The 27,868-nt window shown below is 43.8% G+C and overlaps 1 pseudogene; it reads right to left on the reverse strand.

Moving 5' to 3' along the window:
- On the reverse strand, window positions 614-27,299 carry LOC100153241 (annotated as a pseudogene).

Consider the following 27,868-nt stretch of genomic DNA (forward strand, 5'->3'; position numbering starts at 1 on the left):
ATATCTGCATTTTTAAGTACAAAAATAATTATCTGGCCCCAAACCTTATAGTAAAAATGATTCCTGGCCTTTCCCACATATGGAAGCCTAACATATACCTGTTATAAAAGCACAGATTAATATTATTATTAATATTATTATTTATATTAATAGTATAGATAGATTTGTGACTCCTGAGTATCCACTCAGATGCAGGGGCAGACAGCCTAGAGGCAGGTTAGTAGATAGAAACCTGACAGGGAATGGACATTAATTCAGTTACTCATTCTCCAAAGATTTATTTAGTGCCTACTATGTGCTAGGCACTGAACGAGGTGCTAAGATACAATGCTGAGCAAAAAGAGGCAGAGATTGTCACACACAGACTTGTAGAACTGTGACTGTGAATGAAGGAGAGGTTGATGGGGCGGAGCTCGTGTGGAGCAGAGGGAGCTGACCTCCTGGGAGAGGTCACAGAAGCTTCTTCCAGAAAGTGTGTCTTGACTTGAATCTGAAGGATCAGTAGGAACTCACCGGTCAAAGAGTGCAGGAGAGCGCTTTCCAGACAAAGCAACAGGGAGCATGGACGCGTGGGGGAAGGGAGTACAAGTGGCGGCAGAACCAGTGTGTTTGACTACAGGGAGGAAGGTATAAAGTGGCGTGAAATGAAGGTGGAGAGGCGGGAGGCTGACCCCAGGGCCTTGTCATGATTGTAGGGGGTCTTGTCCTTATCTGAAAAACAGGGGAAAGCGTGGACGGGGCTTGAAGCCAAAGAATAACACGATTAGATTCGCATTTTAGAAAAAGATCGCTCCAGCTGCTGCTCTGAGGACAGAGTGGAAGGGCGCCAGGGTAGATGTTGCAGCTGAATAGCAGTCAGCAGTTGTAGTGAGAAGTGGGGTTAGTGTGGATTGGGAGGAGAGTGGTGGCGGTGGTGGTATAGATAGGAGATGGATTTTAGAAATATTTAGAAATGAAAATGTGCAGGACTTGGTGACAGGTTGGGAATGATGCAAAGAGAAGGAGTTGGCAAGGAAGGCTCCAAGATTTCCGGCTTGTACACCGTTGACCAAGATAGGAAACCCAGGAAGAAGTAGGTTCAGGGTAGGTAAGGTCAGCTCTGAGCTTCTAATTTTGAGGGTCTATGAAGTTGAGAACTGGGTCAGGGTTTAAACCGTTGGTTTGGTTTGGGGAGTCATCTGCACATTGGTGGAATCTGAAGCCAAAAGCATGAATCCGCCCAAAGTGTGAATGAAGGATATGAAAGTGTAGAGTGGTGAAGGACCCAAGAATGAGCGAAAAGGGACTCCAGTGCTGAACAGCACCCATAGAGGGAGAGAGAAGCAATGGAAAGAGGGAGACCAAAATGTTATCATCTCTGAACCCAAAGGGAGGGAGCATTCAAGAAGGAACGTGATCCAGTACCACGTTGCTACTGAGAAGTCAAGGACAATCACAGCTCAATACATCCATTAGATTAAGTGACATGGAAGGCAGTGTGAGAGTTGTTTCACTCTCTGTGGATTATCAGGGCACGAAACCAGACTGGAGTGGACTGTAGGGGCGAGGGGTGAGGCTGTGGGGGGAGGGCACAGAGGCACCTCTTAGAAGTTTGGCCGAGAAGGGGGGTGGTGGTGATGACCTGGAAGGCAGGAGGAGCCAAACAAGAGCATCTTTTTGGTGTCTCTATTTTAAAACTTTTCATGGTGGAAAATTTCAAAGGGAAATAAATTCCAGAGTGGTAGTAATACGTACCCATCACTTATTTCAACAGTGACTAACCTAACGGCCAAACTTGTATCTATACACCCATCCATTTCATCTGTTTTATTTTATTTTATTTTATTTGGTAGGAGAGACGTGAGCTGTTTGAAAACCATTGAGGAGGGAATCATTGAAATAGAGTGTTTGAAGGGTCAAGAGAGAGAAATAGAGAAAAAAAAAAGCATGAACGAGAAAGTGAGAGGGGAATGGGATGTGGAATACCATGAAAGGATTCATTTTGGTAGTTGGAGAGCCAGCAGACGTAGATTTGTAGGTTTAACACCTGGAAAACAAGGAAACTTCACTTGATGATGGGGATGGCTCCTTCTCCTTCCGTTTCTCTTCCTCCTTTGCGTGTGTGTGCGCGCGTGCGCACACACAGAAGTTCTTGGGCCAGGGATCAAACACGAACCACAGTGGTGACAACGCCACATCCTTAACCCACCGAGCCACCAGGGAACTCCTCCTCCTTCTTTTAAAGTAAATAGTCATGTCATCCTCAGAGAATAACTGGGAAAAAGAGGATGTTGGAGGTTTGTAGAGAATGCAAAGTTGGATTAGTTATTGTGGAGAAAGAGAGATAATAATATAGCAGAGAAATATGGAGTATTTACTAGATGGTGGTAAAGAACCATTTGGAGGTGATGGATCGGCTCTGAGAAGCAGATCCAATGCACATACCTATATGTTTGTATATCTGGCTTGTTAATAATAGCCTCCAAAATGTAGTGTTACTCTATTCCCCAGAGGAGGAATGTAGCTAGGTGCATGTATATACGTTCCACAGAGGGCATGGACTCCACCATCTCCTGAGTGTGTGATCAGAATATGCATCTCTCAAAAGGGAGGTGATTTTAATTCTGAAAATGTAGGTGTGTAAGCAGTCACTTGTTTTGCATTAATTGGTTGAGGGCGCCACCTGCTGGAAACCTTGCTTAACAAAGCCTGCCAGGTTTTTCCAATGCAAAATCTAAAACCTTTCTTCTCTAAAAAGTCAGTGTTCTTGCATACAGCATTTGTCTCATGACATGTGAGTTGCATTTATTAGGCACTCTTTTACTTTGTTATTTGTGTGTCAAATCCCAAACATTAAAATGTGTTCTTTTCTGACTTGATTTTGCCCAAAGATTGCATCTATCTCATTTCAATGCATCTATTGTCCGTAAACCTCATTCGTGATCTGTATAGGAAAGAAGAGAGATAAAATATCAGACTTATCTGAAACAGCATGAATAAGAAGTAGATTATTGGTTAAAGGCATAGAAAGTATAAATGATGGAATCCAGCTTTGTCCAGAGTAGGATGTGTCTTATTTAGTCATCGCTCAAATTTGGATGCTGTCCACAGCTTCCTATCCTAAATTCCATCTCCCACCCCCAGAATTCTTAAACTAAAATATGTATTTCTTCATAGTTTCCAAGCCAATCCCTCATTTACAGCTGTCCCTTTTCATCTTCTATCTTAATGTGAATACAATGCCATTAAAACCTTTCCTCCAAGGTCTCTAGGTCATACCATTAAACTGCTCTCAGTTTCTAGGTTTTCTTCAAATAATTCCTTTCCTCTGAACTAACTAACTACTCTAAGGGAGAATTCAGGAATAAGTCACTCTAATTTCTTCTTCTCCTTTAGTTCAGTCAGTAACTCTTAATTATGGTCATTTTACATATACAAATTCAGTCATGATTCATAGGGAATTTAGATAAATGCCTATATAAAGTACTGAGAAAAGCAGCTTTTGTTCATTCACTCAGTCAGTCTTTGTTAAGTGCTGACCGTGTGTCAGGAACGTTGCTGTGCAGTGTGGAAAGCAGGCATTGATTACGGCATCCCAACATGTTCTGGTGAGCTCCCTGCTGGCAGAAGTACAGAGAATATCATGGACTGTCTGGAGGCTGGAGAGTTATGGAGGTCTTCCTGGAAGAAGTGGTATGAAGCCATGGAGAAAGGGGAGAAAAAAAAGACAGCAGGCGAGTTATGGGAGGGGACCCAAATGCTGTGAGCCAGATTTCGGAGGGACTAATAAATCCTTTTCAGGAGTTTGGGTTTTATTATAAATCCAATACCAGCAGTGGAAAAATTTAACTGTGTGTCTGTGTATGGGGGCGGGGGTGGCCACACTCGTATTTTGGGAAGATCATTCTAGCTGAAATTTGGAGAAAGTCTAGAGGGAAATCCCCAATGGGTCATCGGTTTAGAGGTATGTGTGATGTGGCATTGGCTTTTATGAGGCCAGCAGAGGAGAGAAGTGAGTGGATCTGAGAGATATTTAAGACGTTGAATGGATAAGAGGTGTTGGAAATTGGCTATAAGAGGTCAAGGGAAGAGATGCATCCAGGATGGCTCCTAGCTTTCTTGAACAAAGGGGTGAATGGAGATGCCACTTAGTGAGACAGCAAGTCCTGGGCAAGATGCTGAGTCTCAAAATGGCAAAGGAAGGGGAGTATTCGCCTCTTGGACATGTTGCATTTGAGATATCTAAGGTGTATGGGTAGATACATCAGTGAGATATTAGATAAACGAGCCTGGAGCGCGGAAGAGGAGTCTGGGCTGGAGATACAAGTTAGGAGTGACCAATGTGTTCAAAGTACATTGTTGTTTTGGGAGTGGTCGATATCTCACAGAAGGTAGAGAAATGGTGACCAGCTAAGAAGAAGCCTCGAGGAACCCAGCATTTAAGGCACCATCAATGGAGAGGAGTCTGGCATGGGAGACTGGCCAGAGAGGCTGGGAGACCACCAGGAGGGCTGGTACCACAGCCAGTGGAAGGAAGCTTTGTAATGGTGGCAGAGGTTGCTGATAATGACCAGTGTTTTCTTTAGAATTTGGTAACGGGCAACCTCATGAAGGGCAGGCCCAGTGGAGGGACAGAGTTGATTTCACAGGTTCACAGGTGAGTAGGGGTGAGGAGGTGAAGGCGTGAGTGCAGAAAATTAAAATACTTGTTGTGATGTGGAGTTTAAGGATGGGGTGGGAGCTGGCAGGAGAGGTATAATTGAGGGAGTGATGTTTGTTTTTTGGAAGGGAAAGGGTCAAGAACATTTAAATACTCATGGAAATTATCCCATAAAGAAAAGCTGAAAGAATAAGTCAAGAAGCAAGAAGTACTCAATAGATTAGTCCCTGAGAAGGCAGCCAGAGGTAATAAAAAATGAAAATTGGGGTTCTTGTTGTGGCTCAGTAGTAATGAACCTGACTGGTATCCACGAGGACACAGGTTCGATCCCTGGCCTTGCTCAGTGAGTTAAGGATCCGGCATTGCTCTGAGCTATGGTGTAGGTCACAGACGTGGCTCAGATCTGGTGTTGTGGTGGCTGTGGTATAGTCCAGAAGCTGTAGCTCTGATTCAAACCCTAGCATGGGAACTTCCATATGCTGTGAGTGTGGCCCTAAAAAGAGAAAAAAAAGAAAAAGAAAATTGATCGTGCCTTTCCTTGTGCAGAAACTGTTCTAAGAGCGTTGTCTCATTTGACTCTAACACCACCTCTCTGAGAGGTTCTATTGTTATGATCCATTCTGTTGAGATGAAGAAACCGAGGCACAGGTAGGTACCGAGGTGACACGGGACGCGGTAGAGCTGGGACTCATGCCCAGGCATCTGACTTGAGACTTGCACTGTTAATCACAAGGCCTTCCTGTAGGATCCACACCCTGGCTGCAGATGTAAATAAGGAGACCTCCGCCCTTGCTATTGTTTTTTTTTTTGTCTTTTTGTCTTTTTTTTTTTGTTGTTGTTCTTGTTGCTATTTCTTGGGCCGCTCCCGAGGCATATGGAGATTCCCAGGCTAGGGGTCGAATCGGAGCTGTAGCCACCGGCCTACGCCAGAGCCACAGCAACGCGGGATCCGAGCCACGTCTGCAACCTACACCACAGCTCACGGCAACGCCGGGTCCTTAACCCACTGAGCAAGGGCAGGGACCGAACCCGCAACCTCATGGTTCCTAGTCAGATTCGTTAACCACTGCGCCACGATGGGAACTCCCGCCCTTGCTATTGTAACTGAAGATGTGACTGAAGAGAAGGGGGTTGGGGCAGGTGGATGCAGGTAGTGTCAGCTTATTACCTTCCTATGGCTGCCAAAATGAACTACCCCAAACTGGGCAGTGTAAGAACAGCAGAAATGGGAGTTCCCGTCGTGGCTCAGTGGAAATGACTCTCACTAGCATCCATGAGGAGGCAGGTTCCATCCCTGGCTTCGCTCAGTGTGCTAAGGATCCAGCATTGCTGTGAGCTGTGTTATAGATCCCAAACCCAGCTTGGATCCTGCGTTGTTGTGACTGTGGTGTAGGCCTGGAGCTCCAGCTCCAATTTGACCCCTGGCCTGGGAACCTCCGTATGCCTTGGGTGCGGCCCTAAAAAGACAAAAAACAGACAAACAAACAAAAAAACCAGCAGAAATGTATTCTCTCCCAGTTTTGGAAGTCAGAGCTCCAACCTAGGGTCTCATCAGATCTTGCTCCCCCTGAAGGGGTCCCTTGTCTGGGGCCACATATTTCCAGCCTCTTCCTCTGTCTTCACGTGGCCAGCTTCTCTGTGTCTCAAGACTCTTCCTGCCTTTCTCTTGTCAAGAGACCTGCCATTGGATTTAGGACTCACCCAAAATCCGGGATGAGCCCATCTTGAGATCTTTAACTTAATTACATCGCAAAGATTCTTTTTGCAAATAAGGTCACATTCACAGGGTTTGAGGGTTAGGACCTGAAAATATTTTTTGGGGGGAGGCCACTGTTCAACCCACCACAGGTGGAGAGCTGAGGGAGTTTCTTCCCAGTGGGTGCCTATCTTCTATGAAGTAGAACATGAGTAGTTTTTGGAAAGTGAAGTAGACGCTGAGAGATCAAGTACCTGGGAACTCTGAAGAAGGAATCCTGAAGTGACTATTAATGCAACGTGGAGTAGGAAACACTGTATGTTTGTGGAGCAGCATGGAGAACGCAGATAAAGTTTGTTACCATTAATTTATATACTGATTTTCTCCAGTAGTGACTAGCAGCCTGGGTTCACACGTGGAGAAGACTCACAGGTGGCGACTGGACTCTGGGGGTTGGGGTGTGGACATGGAGAAAGGGCAGAGACAGGGGAGGTTTAGGATACTGGCAAGTGGTATTTTTTTCTACAGGTCATAGGAGAAGAGCTAGGTGTGCATGGGAACGAACTCGTAAGTGGTCTAATGATGGGTCAAAAAGCAGATGAAACGCTGGGAGCAATTCGGTAAACTTGCAGTGGACTGTGGAGTATTTGATTGTATTATTTTACATGAGGAAATGAATCTGGTTGCAGCAGAAGCAAAGAGAAGCTTAATGGAAATGGAGAAGTCAAAGAAAAGAGAAAGCAACACTATAACAAAACAGAAACAGACTCACAGGTACAAAGAGTAAACTAGTGGTCACCAGGGGAGGGAGAAGAGGAGAGATGAGCTAGGTGTCGGGGGCTAAGAGGTACAAACTATTGTGTATAAAATAAATAAACTACAAAGAGATATTGGTACAGCGTACGGAATAAAGCCAATATTTTATAATAACTTTAAGTGATGTATAATCTATAAAAAAATTGAGGTATTTCCATTGCGGCTCAGCAGAAATTAATCTATCTAGTAACCCTGAGGTTGTGGGTTCAATTCCTGGCCTCGCTCAGTGGGTTAAGGATCCCGCGTTGCTAAGAGCTGTGGTGTAGGTCACATATGTGCCTCAGATCTGGCATGGATGTGGCTGTGGCGTAGGCTGGCAGCTGTAGCTCTGATTTGACCCCTATCCTGGGAACCTCCATATGCCACGGGTGCGGCGGCCCTAAAAAGCAAATAAATAAATAAGTAAATATAATAAAAATATTGAATCATTATGTTGTATGAGACTAATATAATATTGTAAATTAACTATACCTCAATTATTTTAAGAAAGAGAGGGAAGGCAGGATTCGGGACAGGCCATATCTGTGGACACAGAGTCACACAGGAAACTGGCAGCACCCAGGTGGAAAATGCTGCTAATGGGTGGTGTTTGACTTGGACCCTGGGACTTTGGTGGTTGGAAGAGGCTATCGAGGTAGGGTGTGTGACTCCCTTGTATTCATCAAGATTCTTGAAAGGAACAGAACCAATAGGATGTGTAGTGTGTGTGTGTCTGTACAGAGATGGAGGGATATTGATTGCTTGATTATTAGGACCTGGCTTATGTGATTATGGAGGCTGAGAAGTCCAGACCCAGGAGAACAGATAATCTAGTTCCAGTCCAAGTCCAAATTCAAAGGCAGGAGAAGACTGATGTTCTAGCTTGAGACAGAGAGGAAGAATTCTTTCCTAGCCTTAGCCTTTTATTCTATTCAGGTTTTCAACAGGTTGGAAGGGGCCTGCCACAGTGGGAGCAGCCATCTGCCTTACTCAGGCTACAGGTTCATGTGTTAATCTCATCCAAAAACACCTTCACAGAGACAGTCAGGAATGATGTTTCACCAAAAATATGGGCATGCCTTGGCCTGGTCAAGTAGACACATAAAATTGATTTTCTTTTCTTTTCTTTTCTTATCTTTTCTTTTTCTTTGCTTTTTAGGGCCACACTTGCAGCATATGGAAGTTCCCAGGCTAGGGGTTGAATTATAACTGCAGCTGCTGGCCTACACCACAACCACAGCAATACGGGATCTGAGCTGTGTCTGAGACCTATACCACAGCTCACGGCAATGCCAGATCTTTAACCACTGAGTGAGGCCAGGGGATCCTTAACCTGTGCCATCATGGATACTAGATGGGTTCGTTACCACTGAGCCACAATGGGAACTCCTGGCTTATAAGATTAACCACCACAGACACCTTGATTGCATGTATGGTCTTACTCTATCAGTCCTAAGTCTCCTCAATTATAAAGTGAGGGGGTGAAGAAGATTATTCCTAAAGGTCCTCCTAATTTTAACTTTTGTGTTTTATTCATTTATTGATTGATTTTTTAATTAAATTTTTGGGGCCACTTTAAATCTAACTAAATATTTAACTGAATGTAACTCAGAAGTGACACCTGTGAATCCACAGATCTTAGAAACTAACGATTATACTCAGATTCTGGTTAATATTACTTACCTGCCTTTTTTTTTTTTAACTCTAAATATTTGACAGAGAAACTTTAAAAAGCACAGCCATGGAAACTTCTCTGCCATTAACACACACAATCCAAAAGGTTCCTGGACCACCTAGTTCTGGGCTGTTCTCTGCCTTCGCTGAGCATGGAGGAAGTGATATTATGACAGAACAGCCATCATCTCAGGTGTGTCTCATTCAGGTTAGTGTAGCAAACTTGCCTGCAGATAGTGCGTTCCAAGTTGTTACTTTGGCTTGAAATCTGTGCATCTTACAGGTGTGTTGACTTTGTCTTTTTAAGTAGATGTTCCTGAAATTTATTTTGACAGTACTTCCTGGAGGTGGAGGGTTGGGATGAGATGACATTTTGAAGTGTGGCACATTTGTTTCACTGGGGGTTTAGGAGGTAGAGTGTAAGCAGAACCTGGGTTCACCCACTTCCAGCTGGAGGCATCTGATGGAGAAGAGTCTTCTCAGATTGATATCTTTACTCCACTTGGAATGACCTTCCTCCCTTTCTTCACTTGTTGACTTAAAACATCTTCTGAAATGTCAGACTCCTCTGTGTAGCCTTTCTTGCCTTATCTTCCCAGCTGCTCCCATCTAGATCGGGTCCCTAACTTTGTCTGTCTGTCACCCCCTATGTGTGTGTGTACCTCCGTCATGCTATTCATCATGCCCTATTTCCTTATCTCTTATTTCTGTCTCCCCAACACAAAGGCTGACACATAAGAGGTGATACATTCATTTACACTGAGGTTATTTTATTGTGGGCTTTTGAGGAATTTGTCATTATCTTGCTTCTGTCGATATGCCTGGCCACGATTTGATGCCAGTCACTGTGCTTGCAATTGGGAGAATAATGATAAACAAGACATAGGAGGTGCTGACCCTCATGATGTGTGTATTCAAGCACGAGAGACTGATAAAAAGGAGTGCAGCAGAAAAGTACCTAGATGAAGTAGCTATCGTTTGTAATTAGTTTGGTAGAAGGCAGTAAGAGACTGACATGGAGACTGATGGATGGAGCTACTTTGGGTAAGATGAACCACAAGCCTCTTCCAGTTGGTGACACAGGGGAGAACTAGGGAGTTGAATACTCCAGGTTACGGCAGCATGAGGCCCCTGTGGGTGGAGTAGAAGGAGCTGGGCACCCTGGAGAGACACAGGTGTGAGATCACACAGAGATGTCACCTGTAGTTAGGAGTTCAGACGGGAGGACTTAGGGGTTGAATGAGGAGCTGTCGCAGTACCATTAGCAGTGAAGAAGAAGACATTATCTTGGAATAATGCAAAGGTGTAAAGACAGAGGAATACAGGTTTTGAGATTAGATGTTAAAGATAAACATTGATCAGATTTTGTCGACGTGAATGAGGAAGGAAAGAAAGGAACCAAGGAGGTCTCTCACTGGAGTAATGGATTGCCGTGGATTGACCTGGGAAGAGTTGGAAAAAGGAGAAAGAAATAGCCTCAAGAGAAAATGGAGAATTCCATTTACATTGGAGATGTGTGGACATTTTCCAAGAGAAGGCTCCAGGCAGGTACCTGAATGTGAGCTTTAAGCTCGGAAGAACTCAGAGGCTTCTTTACATGTAAATTGAAGAGGGCTCCGCCTAGAGATCATATGTAGAGGTGTGGAAATTGATAAGGTTATTTAGGGAAGAAAATGTAGAGAGAAGAGCAAAGAGTGCTTAGACAAGTTCTGTGGACCTCCACGATTTGGAATTTGGGTAAAGGAGGAGGAACCATCCAAGAAAACTGAGGAGAAATGGCCATGAAGAGAGAGAGTGGGTTTTGGAAGCAAAAGACAAAAGTGTTTCAAGGAAGAAGAATTGTTACCATGAGAAAGTCAGTAAAATGACCTAGAAGTGTCCATGGAACTTTGCAGAATAGTTTCACTGAGCGGTGAGGTCAGAGGCTAGATTTTAGTAGCACATAACTGAATGAGAATTCTGGAAGTGGAGGTAATGTGTTTAAAGAGCCTTTCCAGAAGTCTGGCTATGAAAGAGAGCTGAGAAATGGACTGGTAGCTATGGAGGGATGCGTTCAATGAAGGATTATTGTTGTTCTTTTTTTTTTTTTTTGTCTTTTTAGAGCCATGCCTGTGGCATATGGAAGTTTCTAGGCTAGGGGTCTAATCAGAGTTGCGGCTGCCAGCCTACACCACAGCCACAGCAACACCAGATCTGAGCCATGATTGCAAGCTTCACCACAGCTCGCGGCGATGCCAGATCCTTAACCCACTGAATGAGGCCAGGGATCAAACCTGCATCCTCATGGATTCTAGTCGGGTTCATTACTGCTGAGCCACAATGGGAACTCTTGTTATATTCTTAAGGAGAGATAACTTCTTAAGATGTTTGTATACCAATGAAGATAATGCAGGAGCGAGGGAGATGTTGGAGGTTCAGGGGAGGAAAGAGCTCGTGTAAGGCTTGAAGCCCTCTAGGGCTTAAGAAGAGATGGAGTCCCGAACCCCAGGCAAAGGATGAGCTTTGATGGAAGGAGTGTCCCTTTCTGCTTAGCAGAAGGAAGGATGTGATGAGTGCAGGCGAATAGTCAGGTGTGTAGGTAAGAAGATGTGGGGCTTCCACATCCATGGCTTCTATTTTCTCACTGAAAAAATGGAATGAAACCATGAACTAAGAATGAGTGAACAGGAATTCATCTTGTGGCTCAGTGGTGTTGAACCCAACGAGCATCTATGTGGACTTGGATTCGATCCCTGGCCCCATTTGGTGGGTTAAAAAGGATCTGGTGTTGCCGTGAGCTGTGATGTAGGTCACAGATACAGCTGGGATCCTGGTGGCTGTAGCTCTGATTTAACCCCTAGCCCGGGAACTTCCATGTGCCTTGAAAAGATCAAAAAAAAAAAAAAAAAAAAAAAGCGAACAAATGATTGGACCTATTCTGTTTCTCATGATGTGAAACTAATTTTGCCAATCACTAAGATCTTCAGCACCTCTTTTACTTGTCAGTACCCTTTGCTTTTTACTCTGTTTTGGCAGGGACGGATCTCATCTGCTTATCTCTGCTTTTTCTTTTCTGAAATTAGTTTGTTGTGGTAGTCAACAGTTTTCTGATGAGATTCAAAATTCTGTATCAATAAATCCCCCCCCATCATGCTTGGGGCGGGGGCAAGGGCTGGCTGAAACAGTTGAGTATGTGAGGTGGCAAGAATTGATTGTCATAGTTTCTAGATGGGCTTCTTAAAGGCTTTGGAGGAAATGGACATTTGAGAAGGAGAAAGCATTTTGGCAGAAAGAAGGGAGAATGGAGATGACTAAAGGGAAAGTTTTAAGTTTTGCCTGTGCTCCATAGTATATAACACTCCATCTCCATAAAACTTTTTTTTTTTTTTTTGCTTTTTAGGGCTGTTCCTGAGGCATATGGAGGTTCCCAGGCTAGGGGTCAAATCAGAGCTGTAGCCATCGGCCACCTACACCACAGCCACAGCAACGCCAGATCTGAGCCACATCTTTCACCTACACCACAGCTTATGGCTATGCCAGATCTTTAACCCAGTGCAAGGCCAGGGATCGAACCTACGTCTTCATGGAAGCTAGTTGGGTTTGTTAAACACTGAGCCATGACGGGAACTCTGCAAAAACTTTTAATAAAATTTCTACTATGGTCAAGGTTGACACTGGTACTCTTACTGGGCTCAGTGTGGAGTAAGAACAGGGGCTCCCCTAAGGGCCCCATGCGCATTTGGGTTACATTAATATTTTATTGTGAAATAAATTATTCATAGCCAAGGATGTATATACAATTTAGGAACAGTTTAAAATGTATAATTATGGTCATAAAATAAGCACCCAAGTTCCAACCAGCTAGCTTAAAATGAGAACACTGCCAGTTTCTCTGAAGACTCTTCAGGGAACAACCTCAATTGTACCCCTCTTCCAGCCTCCAGGGGTAGCAGATAACCCCCTTAGCACCCTTTATAGCTATCCCTAAATAATATGTTACCTGGCTCTGGTTATTTTTAACTATATGTAAGTGGACACATATCCTTTTGTGCCGTTTTGGTTCCCGCATCATTATATTTTTTGAGATTTATCCGTGTTCTTAGACATACAAAGTTTATTTATGTTCATTGATGTACAGTGCCCTATGACACAGACATACCACAATTTATTAGTTCACCCTGCCTTTGATGGACATTTGGTGTGTTTCCAGGTTTTTCTCTTATAACCAGTGTTGCTGGATTATTCTAGTATCTCATGGTGCAAGAGTGTTCAGATTCTATTCTCGGGAGTAAGGCTGCTGAGTCATAGGTTATATTCCTAGTCAACCTCATCAGGGTAGACTTGATTGCTTTCCAAAGTGATTTTTACCAATTTTAGGTTGTATTTTCACTACTGATAGCACCAGAGACTTGCAAACCTGGAGGCAGGGGTATTACACGTTCCTCCCTGCAGAGATGGTCACAGTGAAGGAAAAGGGTGGACACTCGGAGGCCAGCGAAATTTTGGTGGTCCATTTTCCTTTGCTTAATTTCTTCCTTCTGTAGCCCCCACCCTCAGACAGGAATACCTCTTATCACATAGTCATGGTTAGGTGTATCCCAGGAGGCTGAGAATATCAGAAAACTAGAAATTCAAAGTTGGAGGCAGATAAAAAAAAAAAAAAAAAAAAGGAGAAATTGCCTGGCATGTATTTTGTGTGTGTGTGTGTGTGTGTCTTTTTAGGGCTGCACTGGTGGCATATGGAAACTCTCAGGCTAGGGGCTGAATTGGAGCTGTAGCTGCCAGCCTACACCACAGCCACAGCAATGCCAGATCCGAGCCACATCTTCGACCTACACCACGGTTCATGGCACTGCCAGATCCTTAACCCACTGAGTGAGGCAAGGGATTGAACCCGCATCCTCATGGATACTAGTTGGATTCGTTACTACCACCGTGTCTGTTTAATTGCATGTGTGCTCTTCTTTCTGGCATCTTTCCCTGTTCTTCTTTTCTCTGTCTTGTCCTTTTATAACCATGTGATCCTGAACAAGTGTCTTATCCTGCCTGTGCTTTAAAGCTTAGCAGGTCACAAAGGTTTAATAAAAATGTATTCGAAGGTGAAAATCACTGTGGATATCTTACATTCTAGTAAGAGCAGTGTTCTAGAAAGGGCCTCTCTCCTTCTACCTTATCATTGGTATGTTTGTTACTATTTTTATTTGTCTCCTAAATCTAAGCTCACAGCCGGTGGCTAAGCAAGTTTAGCTTGCTCTACAGCCGGTGTATGCCTACAGTTCAGTAGGTCTTGCCTCTAAAGCTTGTTCGGCATGTTGTTGGTTGTCTGTTATCTTGCTTTCATCCTGTTTTGCCAGCAGAGAGCACATTTCCTCCCATAATGGTTAGGGTTTGTAGTGGAGGCTTTCCTGAGATATGCTGTTATAGACTCATGCACACATTGGTACTGATATTTCTCTTTGAGCAGCAGCCAGCCTTGGCAGTACAAGCAGCACACCCATCAGTACCCCAGGGACACTGCTGTCATGGCCTCCCAGGCTCTTCAGTTCTCCAGTGACACCTCACCCTGCCAGCAGGGTCAGGAGCAGAGCCAGGAGGTGGTTCAGGTGTGGGAAGGATATCAGTCAGTCTCAATCTTGGTGCGGCTTGGGGAGATCCAGTCATCACCACCTCGGATGCTCTAGGAGGCTACACGAGTCAGAGCCTTTTCCTCCTGGATGACCTACCTGCTGCCTTGTGTGCTGGTCCACCTCGCCTGCTTCTCTCTTACTGTCCTGGTTGGAGAGAAGGATGCTGGTTCTCCAAAGTAGGCCAGAAACACTGAGAATGTAAAGACAGGGGGTTCCTGTTGTGGCTCAGCAGTTAATGAATCTGACTAGCATCTATGAGGACACAGGTTTGATCCCTGACCTTGCTCAGTGGGTTGAGGAAATGGCATTGCTGTGAGCTGTGGTGTAGGTTGCAGATGCAGCTAGGATCTGGTGGTGCCAAAGCTGTGGTAAAGGCTGGCGGCTATAGCTCCGAGTTGACCCCCAGCCTGGGAACCTCCATATGCTGCAGGTGCAGCCCTTAAAAAGACAAAAAAAAAAAAAAAAAAAAAAGAGAGAGAAAAGAATGCAAAGCCCATGGTGTGAGGAGCTGCTCTCTAGGACCAAAAATACTCTCCCCCTAAAACAACAAATGGAGATTAAAAAATAGATGTCCTAAACTCTGGTAATGATCCTGTGGCCTGAAGGAAGACATTAGGGGCCTTGGGTTCCAGTTCCTTTTTGCAGTTGGTGGCCCTGAAATATAGTGTCTTTTTTTTTTTGGCTTTTTAGGGCTGCACCCATGGCACATGGAAGTTCCCAGGATAGGGGTTGAATTGGAGCTGCAGCTGCTGGCCTGTGCCACAGCGACACAACTTGGGATGTGAGCCACTCCTGTGACCTACACCACAGCTTATGGCAATGCCAGATCCCTAACCCACTGAGAAGGGCCAGGGCTCAAACCTGCATCCTCATGGATACTAGTCAAGTTCGTTATTGCTGAGCCATGACAGATACTTCCCAGTGTTCTCTATTTTAAAACTGGGTAGAGAATCTCGAAGAATCACCAAGATTACTGAGGATAGCCGTGGATGAGATACCCAACATTCTTCAGAATCTAGAATGGGGGCAGGCAAACTATTTCTCTAGAAGGTCAGATAGTAAATATTTTAGTCTCTAGGGGCCCTTCTGTCTCTGTGGCCTATTCATCTCTGGATTTACAATCTTTTATACATGCAAAAAACCACTCTTACCTCGGGACCCTTACGACAATGGACCACGGGCTGGATTTGGCCTGTAGCTTGCCAACTGCAGTCCTATAAGCTTATCTTCAATTTTAGAGCAGCTGACAGGAGAGAAAAAACTTTTAGAACCTTAATATGGTATATTTTGAGAGGAAGCAATGGGCAGAAATATCAAGATCAAGCATGACCGATTAGGAAATAATCTGGAAAATGAAATGAACAAAAGAAAGGAAAGCCAAGGAGAACAGAGATTATTGTGGGACAAATAGGCACAGGAATTAGGGCTGTGGGAAGGAGGCAGGGATATGGATGAGGTTAAACAGAGTGTCTTGAACAAAGTAGAGATTGTGGGAAAATGGAGTAAATGAAGTAGATTTCCTCCTGAGCCTAGTTCCTGGCAAATCCACACACGCCCTGCTGTGTAACAGACCGGATTTGCATGGGACTCTGAGGACAAATCTATTCCCATTTTGAAGCTTATCACTACAGGCCTCTTTTAACCGTAGGTGTCAGGTCATAGGTCTTCACCTGCTTTTCTGCCACGATTCAGCGCTGTTGGTATAGTGCTTGTTCAGTCAGCTTTCATGATTAAAAAAAAGAAAAAGAAAAAGTGGAGGGAGAATGTGCATGACTGCCCCGGGGTCATGCCCTGGGGTCAGCAAAGGTGTTTGGGAAGGACAGCAATAACTGTGGAAAGCTTTCTTGTGCCTTAATATGAAAGCGCAGTAACATCGGTCATGGTACTTCAATCAAAATATGAAACTTCCCCCCTCCAATCCCTGCCCCCAATAACTGATCATCAGAAAATAATCAAGATGGAGAAAGAGGATAATCAGAACATGGCCCGAGAGGTAATAGAAGAGAAAATAAGGAAATGGGTCTCGAATGGAAAACAGGTAAACGGGCTACTTTTGGCTGGAAGATGATCTGAAAGGCAGAGACTTCTAAATGCCCAGGGGACATTGGACATCGAAAGAAAGGGCCCATTGCCTCCGAATTACGAGAGTACTGAATTGGGAATCAAAGCATTGTGGCTTTAACCTTTAACTTGCTCTGTACGAGTTGTATGACTTCAGGAAAGTCATGTAGTTTCTCTGAGTCTCAGTTTCCTCATCAGTAAAATGGAGATCATATATTTTACCTATTTCATACTCCGGGCTTTTTGGGGTTTTTTTTTGGTTTGTTTGTTTGTTTTTGTCTTTTTTAGGGCCGCACTCCTATCTGCACAGCTCACAGCATCGCACTTTTCTTAACCTCCTGGGTGAGGCCAGGGACCAAACCCAAATCCTCATGGTTACTAGTCAGTTTCTTAACGTGCTGAGCCACAACAGAAACTCCCCATACTCCTCTTTGGATTCGTACATTACAGGGCTTTGTAAACCATTAAGTGCTACGATAATGACAGATCTTATTAGCTTTAGTATTTTATTATTATTTATTACTATTTTATTAGTGGGTTGTCTTCATTCTTAGAGTAAGCTGCATACTGTGATTGATGTGTCCTGTGCACTGTGATTGATCCAATGGACTAGCTCCCTGTCACATTTCTCCCAAATTGGATGGTGATAAGAGGATTACATCACTTTCATGGGGTCAAAGTTTCCACCGTCTTAGGTTATAAAAACAAGGACTTTTAAAAAATGCAAATATGGGAGTTCCCGTCGTGGCTCAGTGGTTAACGAATCCGACTAGGAACCATGAGGTTGCAGGTTCGATCCCTGGCCTTGCTCAGTGGGTTAAGGATCCGGTGTTGCCCTGAGCTGGGGTGTAGGTCGCAGACGCGGCTTGGATCCCGAGTTGCTGTGGCTCTGGCATAGGCTGGCGGCTACAGCTCCGATTCGACCCCTAGCCTGGGAACCTCCATATGCCGAGGGAGCGACCCCAGAAAAAGCAAATATGGAGTTCTTGTTGTGGCTCAGAGGAAACAAATTCGACTAGTATCCATGAGGACTCAGGTTTGATCCCTGGCCTCACTCAGTGAGTTGATCCAGACTTGCCGTGAGCTGTGGTGTAGATCACAGACATGGCTCAGAACCCAAGTTGCCACGGGGGTTCGACCCCTCGCCTGGAAATCTCCATATGCGGAAGATGCGGCTCTATTTTTAGACCAAAAAAAAAAAAAAAAAAAAAAGCAAATAAATTACAGATAGGATTCAATTCAGTTTTGTCCAATTTAGCTCTTGTTTAGCTGGTGATCTAGCAATGTTTTGAGAGAATGGAGCAGAACTGCCATTAAGGAGAAGGGTCCAAAGAGCTTGGGGTTGGAGTTCCTGTTGTGGCTCAGTGGCTAACAAATCCGACTAGGAACCATGAGGTTGTGGGTTCGATCCCTGGCCTCAATCAGTGGGTTAAGGATCTGGCGTTTCCGTGAGCTGTGGCGTAGGTTGCAGACGCGGGTCAGATCTGGCGTTGCTGTGGCTGTGGCGTAGGCTGGCGGCTACAGCTCCGATTCATCCCCTAGCCTGGGAACCTCCATATGCTGCAGGAGCAGCCTTAGAAGAGGCAAAAAGGCCAGGAAAAAAAACAAAACAAAACAAAATACAACAACAACCAAAGAGCTTGGGGTCACCGTGAAAGCACTGAAAGAATGTCTGTCTGAATGTCAGAAGGGAGCAAGGCATTAAAGAAGAGAGGCGTGGTCTTCTGGAAATGATGGCACAAATTTGGCTCAGGCTAGTTTATTCTGGCCACATCTAGGATTTTTGAGAGATGGTAGCCTATGATCTTTTTCCCTTTGACTTCTTTCCCAGTGCCATTTCTCTCCCTAAACAAGTATTTTCAGGACATGATCCCGATGAGCCCTCCTAGAGTTATCACCGCACAGGAAGCTAACTTCCCACCAAAAGTTCATGCCCCCTCTTCCAGGAGTCACCTTTCCAAACTGCCTCATATCTAGATGGGGCTGGGTTTCAATGGCACAGGTGTGGATGTGATATGGATCTTGTACAGGCTGAGGTGGTGAAAAAGCAGATGCTCTTTCTTCTCTGTCTTTTTCCTTACCTGACTGTTGGATATTGACACCAGCGGTGATGCTAGAAATCAGGTCTTGAGGATGGAACTGCCACACATCTGTCACTGCTTGAAGGGGAGTTGCCCAGCAGGAACACTAACATCAGACTGGAGTACGTACCAAAAATCCACTGCGACCTTTGGGTTTTCTGGCATCACTTGGATTAATAAACTGCTGATATCAGCAAACCTTTTCAGATGATTCTATTCTCTGCAAATTGTGATCAGCTAGCTTTCTCTCTCTCTCTCTCTCTCTTTTTCTTTGACGGCGCCCATGGCATGCAGAAGTTCCTGGGCCAGGGATCGAACCCGAGCCATAGCAGTGGCAATGCCAAATCCTTAACTGCTAGGCTACCAGGGAACTCCAGCTAGACTTTTCTCTTGATCGGTGACCCTCTCCCTTTTCTCTCCAGGTCCTTTCTACCCTTCCTGCAATCATGGCCTCAGGTTGAATAATGATATTAACAACGATCAAAAAGACTAGAACAATGGTTACTTCATTCACGCACACATGCATTCATTTGTTTGTTTATTTTTTCTCTGCTAGGCTCAACTGCCTGATAGTAGCCCAGGTGTTGGATGAGAGCCAAGGACAGATGTTTGTAGGCTCTTGACTTAAACTCTTGTGCTCGATATAAAAAGAGAATAAACAATAAAGGCCATAAGTTCCAATGACATGATTTTAAATTGAGAGTCCAGAGGAAGAGGGCATTCACTTTATATCCATGGAATTTTTTCATTTTCATTTCTTACCTCCCATGTGGCAGACTGCCCTTGAACTGTAAGATTTGTCAGTGGAGCGCCCTGAGGTCCTTATCTGGCTTATAAAACTAGCTCAGGGAGATCAGAGACTTTAGAAACTAAAACCATGTCGTGAACCTGGAGCTAAGGTTTAAATACTTGAATAGAAGAGAAACTGAGAGCCCCTGTGTTGAAAGAGGCTAAACTTATACATACAAAGTAAATAACCAAAAACCTAGAAAGCGAAAACAAATAAAAATTGGGGGTTACGGAGGCACCCCAAACTGGTCTCTGAGATCTCATAATTTTCCCACTTCTAGGATGTATGCTCACAGGTATACATCGATCAGGTATACTACGATCACAGGTATACTACGATCACAGGTATACTATGATCAAGTGGAGTCTGTGCTTAAATCGGTTGTCACAGCCTGATATTTGAGTTGTGGTGTTGGGGAAGAGTGTGGTTTCTAAACAAGAAAATTACTCCATAGGGATTAAGTGGCTGAACTGGAATGGAAACTGGTTGGAGGGCTCCTTTTATATAAAATTTTTATCACCAGTTTATACTGGCCATATGGAATCTCACTTGTCCCAAATAAGCATTTAATTTTCTAAGAGCCAAATACATGACTCTTGGGGGAAGAGCTTCTTATGATGTGTTAGATGTTGGACTAGACTCCGTTGCCACTCACTATCTCTGTGCCTTCAGGTAAGTTATAAAACCTCTCTCAGCCTCGGGTTCCTTATCAGTACAATGGAAATAATCGTAGGACCCATCATCTAGAGTTGCCATCAGAGGGATTAAAGGAGCCAGTGGAGGTGAATCATTAGAACAGTACCCTGTAAATGAATCAGTTGTTACTATTGTTGCTTTTCCGTGGTGGGTTAAGTAAGTGCATTTCCCACTGTTTGAGCTTTTGTTAGATTGGAAGCGATTGAGCCTGCCTACAGATGTGAAGGTCTGACTCAGTTTTCTTCAGTTTTGTTTGGAGGATGCTCACAGTACTACGGTCCATAACCAACCTTTCCCTTCCAAGTCACAGCTAGTTCCTGCCTCTTCTCTTGAGCTGTCACTCTCTCCTGTTACCTTCTCTCCACTGATTCTTTCTGTCTTCCCCGCAGTCATGTCCTCCTCCCTGGCAATTCTACACACGCCAGTCCAATCTTCCAGATCTGGCTCAGGAGTTATAATGATGAAGGATTTTTCTTTTAAATTGGTGCAGGGATATTAAATATCTAACTTTTTTTTACAGCCAGCTCCATGGCAGGTGAGGACGGTTTAGTTTAGGTGAAGAGAAGTTGCACACATCTCCTCTTCTCGACTAAAAACTGTAACCAATTAACCAAATTGCACATCTAACAGATAACATAACTACATGTTAAAGAAATATTTCTTTCACACAGGGGACTTTGACTCACAGAGTCCATCTTTTGGTAGCAGGTATTCTAAGGACATAAAGAACTCAAGTGAATCTTAAACTATACTCAGTAGTTTTATTGTTGATGTTGCCACTTTGAAATTATTGTATGTGTGTTTTAGAATAAAGCAAATAAGACAAACCATTAATGATGTTAGGATCCTCATCTTTTAGTGTATGAGAAAAGAATATAAAAACAGAGCAGGTAATGGGGGAACTCTATAATATCAAATCTTTCTTGGAAATATCAAGTTTATATAAGATATGATTTACACATATCTATATAAAACATGGCATATATTGTATACAATATAATCGATGTAATTTATATTTATCTGCATTATTATCTATAAGTCTACTATATATCTGTATCTGTATCTATCTATACACATATACATAAATGCCTATGTAGAGAGGGACAGGGAGAGAGAGAAAACTTGAGAATACGCTCTGTTCAATGAAAGAGCTTAGACGTCAATATCCTCCAGTAGCAATGAGCACACCTGACATTCAGGTGCTGTTTTCTAAAATACCATTCTCACTATAAAGAATCAAGGCTCCTTAGAGAAATGGCAAGTTCTAGGTTTGAAGCAAGGAACATTTAAGTAGCTTAAGATTTCTTACTCTATCAGAATGGAAGGAAATTCTGAAGTCTAATTGGGGTCTTGTTAAAAGGAAAGCATTCTCACTGGCCAAGTTTGGGACAATATGAACATCAAAAGGATGATGCTTGGGATTGATCATATCGATAAAAAGTCTGATCCACAATAACAATAAAAAAAAAAAACAAAACAACAAGGAAAAGAAAAGAAAAGGAAAAACAAAAAAAAAAAAAAAAGAGAGAGAGAGAGAGAGGGGAAATAAATGCTTTTTTTGCTGTAGTGGAGATTCCTAGTACACCGACTTCTTATTCTGAAGATTAGTAATGAAAAAGAAATAATTACGCTTCACTTCGTGTTAGTCTGGACAGGTAGGTTATGCCACAACCTCAAAACCTTGAGAGTTTATTTTTCACTTTCACTATGTCTATTTTGGATTAGCAAGGTTTGTGACATCCACATTGTCTTCACTTAGGGACACAAAGTGACAGAGACTCAATAATTTAGAAAGCTGCTGGTCTCTGTGGCACTGAAAAGGAAGGTGCTGGGAGATAGATCACATGCCTGCTCATATTTCCATGGCTCAAGCAAGTTATATGGTTACGTCCAAATTTAGAGGACAGAAAAGTTCAATTCCACCATGGCAGATTGTATGATTTTTTAAGGAAATAAATTTCCTCTCTTTTCCCTAGGAACAGTGTAAGCTTCCTCCCTCTACTGATTTAGTGACTTGCTCTGGCTGATGCCCTGTGGGTGGAAGTGACAGCACACTGGCCTGAAACAGAGGCTTTACGAAGTGTTTCTTGCTTTCACTTTCTCTTTAACGCTGGTACCATCCAGCAAACAAAGAGCAGCCTCCCACACCCCACCCTGCCCCAGGAGCCACGGCTTCTTTATTCAGACTCCTAGTGTGAGAGGCACATGATTCTGATCTGGAGCCTGGAGCAAAGCCCAGAAGAGCTGAACCTCAAGCAAATCAGAGGCCTGTGAGCAAGAAATGTTTGTTATTATGAGGCACAAGATTTTGGATTGTTTGTTACTGAGGCAAAAGCTGACTAATACATTCATCAGGTACTCAGAAGGAAGAGGAAAACAGAATATTGGTGACTAGTCCAAATGACTACCATGTTGCCTTTTAAAGGAGGAGCTATTGTATTGCTGAAGATTACCAACTAATAAACGTAGAAGGGATGATACCACTAGAAATCATTTTGCCATCCTCAAATAATCCCAGCAGTTATTATCAATGAATATTGGAACCATTAGGTGAAAGTTTGTTAGGAAATAGAATATTTGGGTGAGGCTAAATATCATCCTATAGATTACTTGATGTTTGCAAAGGGTTACGTGTATCTTTAAAATAGAGAGAGCTGGAGTTTCCGTCGTGGCGCAGTGGTTAACGAATCCAACTAGGAACCATGAGGTTGTGGGTTCGGTCCCTGCCCTTGTTCAGTGGGTTAACGATCCGGCATTGCCGTGAGCTGTGGTGTAGGTTGCAGATGCGGCTCGGATCCCACGTTGCTGTGGCTCTGGTGTAGGCCGGTGGCTACAGCTCTGATTGGATCCCTAGCCTCGGAACCTCCATATGCCGTGGGAGCGGCCCAAGAAATAGCAAAAAGACCAATAAATAAATAAATAAATAAATAAATAAATAAAATAAAATAAAATAAAATAAAGAGAGCTGTTGGGCATCAAATCTTACCACCTTGATAGTGGACTCCTGGACACTGTGTGCCTCCTGGAGAGGCGATGTGAAGTAACAGCACAGTCTTTGAAATACCCTTGCCTAAAATGTCTCATCTGTATTTAATCAAGGCTTTCATCCAGACTTCCAATATATAGGGAATATGGGAGACATAGAAACACGTGCGACAATGCTACAAGAGACATAGCATCAGGAATGTGGTAATTTTATAAGGTGCTTATTCAGATCTCTTCAAAATCCCTACGTCACAGGGATAAAAAAAGGATGTGTGCGTGGCTGTTCTGGTTTAAAAGTGACAAAAGTTATAGAACAAATGTAGTGCACAAGCCTTGATTGGATTCTAGTTTGAAAAAACTCCCTGTAAAAGCATCTGTTGGTCAGTTTGAGAAGTTTGACCATATGGCTCGGTGGTTGCATGATAACAGGGTATTTCTGATAACATTCCTAGCTGCAATAAAGGCATGAGGCTCTATAAAAGAGAGCTTTCCTACAGGAGATGTATGCTGGCGTATTGAGCACCTAAATAGCCTGATATCTAATTCCATTTCAAATGGTTCAGCAATAAATTTATACAGATAAACAAACACCAACATCATATTTACAATTCAGGCACGTTGTTAACATTTCTTGACTCTAAGTGGTGGGTATACAAGTGTGCACAATTTCGTTCTTTCAAATTCGTATTTGAAATTTTTTACATAAAATTTTTCTTATTAAGAATCTAGGGGGTGGAATTCAAATCTGTGCTCCAAATGTCATTCCGATCCAGAAGTCTAGCAAGATAAATGTGCTCTCAACTTGTTTTCTTTCGCTCGCTTCTGAGCCATTTTATTTCGGGGATTCTGAGCCTGAACGGTTGCTCCTGACCTTCTGCCGCCTCCGTTTTTTTTTTCCCCTTGTACAAAGAACCATCCGTTGATTTAGGGAAGGAGATCAATACCCACAGTGTATTTGACTTACGACCCACCGGAGAAGCTATATTTTACTGGCTAACCCAGGGCTTCTCAGCTTGGAATAAACATTATATATACAAAATGCATGAACTTGGTGTGTTATTATTTTTCCTATATTCCCAGCTCCTCTGCTACTAGGACAAGGCCTTTCTCTTCTTCTTTAAGGTTAATGTTACCTCTGCTCCAAAGCACATCCTTTCCTGATGCCTTTAGGATCCTAATCTGATCTTTTGTAACTCTCACTCTTCACGTAATTTCTTTTGACTCTTGGCCTTCAGCATTACACACACACACACACACACACACACACACACTCACACACACACTCACACACACACACCCCTGCCATTTAGAGCATAATTTATTTTTCTACTACCTATTAAGCCTTCCAAGATGTTATCGACCTATCTCTGTTCTTTCCTTTACTACCAAAATTTCTGTTAACTATAGTCTGTGCACGCTATTACCAATTCTGGTCACTTATTCATTATTCTCATTCACTTCTGAAACAACTCTTTCTAAAATTATACAAAAAAGCAACTTGATGGTCCAACTCAATTTTAAAATTTTCTTTTTTCGCTTTTTAGGGTCACACCTACAGCATATGGACGTTCCCAGGCTAGGGGTCAAATTGGAGCTACAGCTGCCGGCCTACACCACAGCCACAGCAATGAGGGATCTGATCCTCAGTCTGCGACCTACACCACAACTCCTGGCAACGTCGGATCCCCGGCCCACTGAGCAAGGCCAGGATCGAACCTGCATCCTCATGGATACTAGTTGGATTCATTTCTGCTAAGCTACGATGAGAGTGCCCCCAATTTTTAAAATTTCTACACTCATCTATATTTCTCTCTGCAATTTCAAAACATGCAGTACCTCTTCCATCTTAAGTTTTTTTTTTTCTCTGCAGTATCCAGGGGACCTCACTAGAGTTTCAGAGGCACACCTAGTGCCAAGTGACTGTGGAAACCCTGCGGTGCATAGGCCTTTTCCAAGCTGGACTGATCACTTCATTGGAACCTTTCCTATCAAACACGAGGCCACAGGGCTTCTGTGAAATCAAGCCCCTCTCTTCTTCCAGGCTCGGTTTTCCTCTCTCCACTTTAGTTTAACTTATAAAACTTTAATTTTATTGGCATGTAATTGATTTACAATCCTGTACTAGTTTCAGATGTATGTACAGCAAAGTGAATCAGTCACACACATATATATATCCATTCTTTTTTTTTTTTTTTTTTTTTTTTGTCTTTTTAGGGCCACACCTGTGGCATATGGAGGTTCCCAGGCTAGGGGTCTAATTGGAGCTGTAGCCAATGGCCTACACCACAGCCACAGCAACTCGGGATCCAAGCCCCGTCTGCGACCTACACCACAGCTCACAGCAACGCTGGATCCTTAACCCACTGAACAAGGCCAGGTATCGAACCTGCAACCTCATGGTTCCTAGTTGGATTTGTTAACCACTGAGCCACGACAGGAACTCCTATATCCATTCTTTTTTTTACCATATAAGTTATTACATACTATTGAGGAGGCCTTCCTGTGCTATACAGTAATTTCTTGTTAATCGTCTATTTTATACAGAAGTGTGTATATGTTATTCCCAGCCTCCCAATTTCCCTCCCCCTTGTATTTTCACCTATGGTAACTGTAAGATTGGTTTTGAAATCTGTGGGTTTGTTTCTGTTTTTTTACATAAGTTCTTTTGTGTCATTATTTTCCCCCACTGTTGAAAAGAAATAAAACCCTGGTTTATTGGTCCAGTTTTTTCGCGGCGAAGCCCACTGCTCCGAGAAAGGGCTGGTAATGGTGTGGCAGGGGAGTGTCTCCAGCCTTCCAGAATCAAGGGTGTGTAGGATCCCCCTAGCTTGACACATGTTCGCTGCCCTTGTTTCTGGGAGGAAAGAGGCAGGTGGCTCTTTGCGAGGAAAGAGGGTGTGGACAGAGGGTAATTTATTTCAAGGCCTAGGGTCTGTTCTTCAGAGTGGGAGGTAGAAGGGATCACATAAGTTCTTTATTACCAACCTACAAGAGATGAGAGAATTATATATTACTCTCACTTGTTTGGGTTTCTTTTTTCCTTCTTTCTCTTTCTACAAAAGAGCAGCAGGAAAGAAAAATGCAGGAAGCAGATGAGCCAGGTCCTGGGGTTCAGATCAGAAGGGTCCAGGGAGATTAAACCAAGCTGTTGCTGCAGGCGGGCCCCACGCTCTGTCCAAGCATCCTGGGAGCACAGCCACAGGCCCTAGAGGGATCGGAGTGGGTGGGAAGATGGTCATTCCAGCTCGGGCCCACGCTCTGTCCAAGCATCCTGGGAGCACAGCCACAGGCCCTAGAGGGATCGGAGTGGGTGGGAAGATGGTCATTCCAGCTCGGCAGCAGCATTGCTCCTCTGGTGGCCACCCTCTGGAGGCTCTGGTGTTTGGAGTCCTGGTCTCCAAAGCACAGGCCAGTCAGAGTGAAGAGGTAGGAAGGGCTGGCACAGAAGGGCTGTGAGTTCTATGGGGTCCCTGGGACCACGGGGCCCAGGCAGGCAGGGGAAATCAGGAAGCTTCCCCGGTTTTTAGCCAATCACCTTCTTCTTCTTCTTCTTCTTTTTTTTTTTTTTTTTGTCTTTTTGCCATTTCTTGGGCTGCTCCCGAGGCATATGGAGGTTCCTACGCCAGAGCCACAGCAACGCGGGATCCGAGCCGCGTCTGCGACCTACAGCTCACAGCTCACGGCAATGCCGGATCCTTAACCCACTGAGCAAGGCCAGGGACCGAACCCGCAACCTCATGGTTCCTAGTCGGATTCGTTAACCACTGCACCACGACGGGAACTCCAATCAGCTTCTTCTTCAGAAGTGTCTCCAGCTGGTCCTTATCCTGGATGCCCACAAACTTTTCCACGTCCCCATTTCTGATGGCCAGCACAGGGGTCACTGCTGATCATGCTCCAGGGTGAGGGCTGTGGGGTCATCAATATCCACCTTGGCCTTGGCTGTCTTTCTATGCTACATGGCCACCACCTTCTGCAACCTTGGCCCCAGGGTCTTATAGGGCCCACACCACTGTGCATGGAAATCCACAACCCCTGTATCTCACTGTTGTCCACTCGGTCTCGAAAGTCAGGTCCATCCTGGATGTTAAAGATCATTGTACAGACTCTGGTGAGTGAATATTGACCAGGCTTGATTGGATATTACTGTCAGGTTACTAGTGATGAGCTGTGGGGTCTGCAGGGCCCTGGAGGCGTGGGGTGCCCACCGACTCTGAGATGGCTTCTCAGAGATTACAGACCCCAGGAACCTCCTCAGGAGAAGTCACTGAGCCATTTCCCTGCAGTGAGAGCAGAGGGATGCACAGCACAGCCTGTCAAGGCACTCGTTCATTTTTTTTTAAAAATTAGATTCTACATCCTCTCTCCACTTTAAACCCTTTATTTATTTATTTATTTGATTTTCAGCTTGATGCTTTTTTTTTTATTTCCCCAATACATTATTTTTTTTTCTATTGTACAACATGGTGACCTAGTTACACATGCTGTGTACATTCTTTTTGTCACATTATTAGCCTCCATCATAAGTGACTAAACATAGTTTTCATTGTTAATCCATTCCAAAGGCAATAGTCTGCATCTGCTAACCCCAAGCTCCCAAATCCATCCCACTTCCTCCCTCTCCCCCTCCCCCTTAGCAGCCACAAGTCTATTCTCCAAGTCAATAATTTTGTTTTCTGTGGAAAGGTTCATTTGTTCCATATATTAGATTCCATGTATAGGTGCTATCATATGGTATTTGTCTTTCTCTTTCTGACTTACTTCACTCAATATGAGAGGCTCTAGTTCAATCCATGTTGCTGCAAATAGCATTATTTTATTCTTCTTTATGGCTGAGTAGTATTT

The sequence above is a fragment of the Sus scrofa genome, chromosome 4 (assembly GCF_000003025.6).
Source record: "Sus scrofa isolate TJ Tabasco breed Duroc chromosome 4, Sscrofa11.1, whole genome shotgun sequence".
Lineage (NCBI taxonomy): Eukaryota > Metazoa > Chordata > Mammalia > Artiodactyla > Suidae > Sus > Sus scrofa.